The sequence below is a fragment of the Euprymna scolopes genome, unplaced genomic scaffold (assembly GCF_053919585.1).
Source record: "Euprymna scolopes isolate OS-2025 unplaced genomic scaffold, ASM5391958v1 sca831, whole genome shotgun sequence".
Taxonomy (NCBI): Eukaryota; Metazoa; Mollusca; class Cephalopoda; order Sepiida; family Sepiolidae; genus Euprymna; species Euprymna scolopes.
Genome location: NW_027633915.1, coordinates 20001 through 24783, shown reverse-complemented (window position 1 = coordinate 24783; position 4783 = coordinate 20001). Strand labels below are relative to the sequence as shown.

The 4783-nt window shown below is 63.3% G+C and overlaps 1 non-coding gene across 1 annotated transcript in view; it reads left to right on the top strand.

Moving 5' to 3' along the window:
• Window positions 1–463: 463 nt before the first annotated feature.
• Window positions 464–4783, top strand: part of LOC145276316 (large subunit ribosomal RNA) — a 5770-nt gene continuing 1450 nt past the window's right edge. The window contains exon 1 of the ribosomal RNA XR_013867932.1: window positions 464–4783. This exon is cut by the window's right edge and continues 1450 nt beyond it. This is a non-coding gene — a ribosomal RNA (large subunit ribosomal RNA).

Here is a 4783-nt window from a genome sequence, read left to right as displayed (position 1 = left end):
GACTCCTTTCAATGTCTTTTTTTTTTTTAAAACCCTCTCCGGCCTCCTCCTTCGTCTCCCGCTGGCAGACCGCGGAGTCTTTTCCCTTTTCGACCGCGTGAAGAAACACTGTGGAGGAGGAGCAGGAGGAGTCTGTCCGAAAGCAGCCGAAGGGAGAACAAAACAAAAAAAAAAGCACCGACCTAACCGACTGCCGACGTAAGCGCCGCCTGCTCGTCTCGCTCTCTGCCTCATGAAGGTGTCTCTCAGCGACGCCTCGAGCAGCGCGACGAGCACGGCCGTCGCACCGTAAAAAGGTGGCCGCGTCGTAGGCAACGTCGGATGGGGAGGACCCACGCTTTTTTTTTAATTGTTGGCTTCTTCATTTTCGGTCGGACGGGCGCTATATCGGCCAGCCGTCGTCACACGGAGGGTACCGATCGAGATTCCTCTCCTCCAAACACCACACTCTACTAAAAACCGCCGCCCTCGGCTCGGACGAGACGACCCGCTGAACTTAAGCATATCGCTAAGCGGAGGAAAAGAAACCAACCGGGATTCCCTTAGTAACGGCGAGTGAACCGGGAGAAGCCCAACGCCGAATCCCGTCGCAAGTTAAAGGCTTCGGGACGTGTGGCGCATGGGTCGAAGGCAGCCGTTCGTTTTCGTCTCGCATAGTTCGGAGTTCCCTCGATCGGGGCCGCCCGCGGCGGGTGCCAGGCCCATTCGGTGCGGACGGCGAGCGACGGCCTTCGATCCGAGAGTCGGGTTGCTTGGGAACGCAGCCCAAATCGGGTGGTAAGCTCCATCCAAGGCTAAATACCGGGACGAGTCCGATAGTCGACAAGTACCGTGAGGGAAAGTTGAAAAGAACTTTGGAGAGAGAGTTCAAGAGAACGTGAAACCGCCCAGGGGTAAACGGGTGGGACCGCTCACCGCGATCGCGGGGGGGACTCAGTCCGGTGCTGCCTAGGCTCGAGCCCAAACTCGATGTGTGTTCTTGAAAGAGAGGCCGTCGCGGCACAGGTCGTCGTTCGTCGTGTCCGCGGGGAACTCGTTCTCCGCGGGCCAGCTTTTGTGCCCGCGTCGCCGACGAAGGAGACGGGCCGCGTGGATAGCGGGAAGGGAAACGTGGTGACGACCGCGGCGTCGGTAGGTGGCTGCGTCGGTTGGCTGCGACGGAGGGGACTCGTCCTCTCGATCGCTGCTGCCGCCGGGCCCTAACCCGCCGCATCCGTCGCCGCCGCTTCTTCTTTCCTCCTGCTCCCTCCGCGCGCGACTCCGCTGCACCCGTCCCCTTCTCATCGCTCGGCGTAATCATGGCGCGGGCGCTTCGGCGCGACCTCCGCGCGGCCGGCACCGGACGCACTTCCCCTCCGGTCCGTCGTCGCGACCCGTTCCCGGCGTGCAGGTCGAACACGCGGGTTTTTTTCCGTAGGCGGCAGGCGTTTCATCACCCTGAAAACCCCCGTCTTCCCACCTTGTGAAGTCGGGGGCCACCGGCCGTCGGGCCCGCGAACGTAACTGCCCCTTTCTGCCGGGAACGGAGGAAATCTGACACGATCCGTTTCGTCACGTGGCGAGCCGGTCCGTTTTGATCCCGCCGGAAGTCGCGTTGCGGGCGACGCACTCTGTGTGTCGCTCCTTAGGCGCCCCACCGTCTCGGGCGCGTGCGCGAATGAGAGGCGGGATAGGACTGGCGCGGCCTCGCCGTCACGCACCTCGCCGACGTTTCGGGTTCTTGTCGGGGGCAACCCCGCCCGCGCCCGTTTCCGTTTCCGGAGAGGTCGCTCGGCGACGCTTTTTTACTCGAGCCGCGCCCGCCACCCCGGGTCAGCGACGTGCATCGGCAACCCACCCGACCCGTCTTGAAACACGGACCGAGGAGTCCTGGCCGTTCGCGAGTCGTAGGGGCCACCTCTGACTAACCCCGAAGGCGAAGCGAAAGCGAGAGAGCGTGTAGGAGGGCGTCGATCGGGAGAGGTGTCGTGGCAAAGTCGTCCGGGGGTCGTCGGGGTGTGTCGTCGGTCTCGTGCCGTCGTCTTCTCCTCGCCTCACCCGCCTCCGAGCCGTGCCCGATCCCGCCGGCGCGGCGTTTTCGGCCTTCCGCCGTCGCTGCTGCGGTGCCCGCAACTTTTCCTTTTTTCTCTCTTCCCGAGAGAGATAGGAGAGGGAAGGCTCGTGGCTGACGTGCGGTTGTTTTTTCCCTCCTCCCCGAGAGGGGACCGGCGCATCTTCCAAAAAGGGGAATTGCCGGGCGCCAGCTTCCATATCCTCCTTCCGCCCATCGGTGAGATCCCGCGGCTTGAACTAGTCCTATTTTGTCGTCGAGTTTAGGCGCTGCGCGCGGGCGCATCACCCCCGGGTCGGTTTCCCCTTTTTCCGAGTACGACTCGGCCGACTCTGGCGTAGCGAGCGACCAGGGACCCGAAAGATGGCGATCCACGCCCGGTCGGGATGAAGCCAGAGGAAACTCTGGTGGAAGTCCGAAGCGCCTCTGACGTGCAAATCGATCGTCGGAACCGGGTGTAGGGGCGAAAGACCAATCGAGCCGTCTAGTAGCTGGTTCCCTCCGAAGTTTCCCTCAGGATAGCTGGCGCTCGATCGTCGCAATTCCATCCGGTAAAGCGAACGATTGGAGGCCCCGGGGCCGTTCACGGCCTCGACCTACTCTCGAACTCGGAACGGGTGGAACGGGCCGACTCTCCCGAACGACGGAGCCGACCCATCCGGCCGCCGCCGCCAGCACGCTTCGCTGGGCGGTTGGTCACCTCGAATGCGAGTGCCAAGTGGGGCCACTTTTGGTAAGCAGAACTGGCGCTTGTGGGATGAACCAAACGTCCGGCTAAGGTGCCTAACGCGACGCCCATGAGATCCCCGAAAGGGTGTCGGTCGATATAGACAGCAGGACGGTGGCCACGGAAGTCGGAATCCGCTAAGGAGTGTGTAACAACTCACCTGCCGAATCGACCGGCCCCGGAAAATGGATGGCGCTGGAGCGACGGACCGATGCCGGACCGTCGCGGCGAGGAGCGATGAACTTTCGCGCCGAAACGATGCCGCGGACGAGTAGGAGGGCGCCGCGGCGAGCACGGAAGCCTAGGGCCGCGAGCCCGGGTGGAGCCGACCGCGGGTGCAGATCTCGGTGGTAGTAGCAAATATCTCGAACGAGACCTTCGAAGACCGAAGTGGAGAAGGGTTCCGTGCCAACGGCGGTCGAGCACGGGTCAGTCGGTCCTAAGACGCGGGCGAAAGTCTTCCCGAAAGGCGCCGGATCCGTTATGAAAGTGAAAGGAAAGCGAATCGAATCGAATCGAATCAAAAGCCCAAACAAAAAAAAAAGCGGCCGGCCTCCCGTCGAAAGGGAATCGGGTTAATATTCCCGAACCCGGACTCGGAGAGGGCCCGGGGGTGGCGACGCTGTCGGCAGCGATGTCGGCGGCGCCCGTCGCTTCCCGGGCGAAACCGCGGTGACGCAAGCGAGCCCCGGAGACGTCGCCGGGAGCCCCGGGAAGAGTTCTCTCTTCTTCGTAAAGGACCATGTCCGTGGAATCGGCTCGTCCGGAGATACGGAAAAGGTACCTGTAGAGCGCCGGCGGCTCGGGCGGCGGTCCGGTGCGCTTTCGGCGGCCCCTGGAAAATCCGGGTCCGGTTTTCGCAGCTCTCGAGTCGGTCCGTACCCACCATCCGCAGCAGGTCTCCAAGGTGTACAGCCTCTCGTCGATGGCATCAATGTAGGTAAGGGAAGTCGGCAAAATGGATTCCGTACCTTCGGAAGAAGGATTGGCTCCGAGGACCGGGTCGGTCGGGCCGTGCCCGCGCGAAGCGAGGAACCGGTACGGGGCTGTAGCGTTCGCTCCGTTCGCGCTTTGCGGCGAAGGCATAGGGGCCGCGGCGGTCCGTTGTGCGGCGGCGTGTTCCGGTCGAGCGGTCGCGGTCAAGCGAGCGTGTGTTGCGGGTCGGAGAGCGATACGGGTGGGAGTCCGCCGTCGGGCGGCAGGAGTGTGGCGTCGACCAAAAACGGCGGGGGACCGTCGGCGGGTCGTCTTTCTGGCGGCGGCGGTTCAAGCGGCTTTTCTGCGGGGTGCTTCGCTCCCGGGGTCGGGGTGGCGGCGGGCGGCTCCAATCCGTTCGTCGCAACGTCTCCGTCCTCCTCGAAAAGGGGTGAGGCTGCCTTGCGGACGTGTCGTCGTCGCTTTGCCGGTGCGGTCTTCGTCGGCACCTCCGACGCGGCGTCCTCCGCTCCTGCGCAGTCCGCGCCGATGCTCCCTCTCTTCTCCGTCCCTTCTAACTCCTCGTCGCGGCCGGTTCAAGGTTGCGTCGTCGCCACGGGACTCGTCCGCCTGCGGTACCGCCTCGTCGCTACCGGCGCGTCGGGTGGCGAGCAAAACGGCTCCTCGCCCGGGTCTTCGTGGGAGCGCCACGGCTTCCAGCCCCTCTTCGGGTGAAGGCGGGTGCTGCTTCGCGGCAGCGTCCGTCCCTCTTCGCCCGTTGCTCAGCGTCTCTCTCGGCGTGGGGGCGTTCGTCCGGCAGCGAACGGTCAACTCGGAACTGGTACGGACCGGGGGAATCCGACTGTCTAATTAAAACAAAGCATCGTGTGGCCGGTCGACCCGTACAGACACGATGTGATTTCTGCCCAGTGCTCTGAATGTCAAAGTGAAGAAATTCAACCAAGCGGCGGGGTAAACGGCGGGAGTAACTATGACTCTCTTAAGGTAGCCAAAATGCCTCGTCATCTAATTAGTGGACGCGCATGAACGGATCAACGAGATTCCCACTGTCCCTACCTACTATCTAGCGA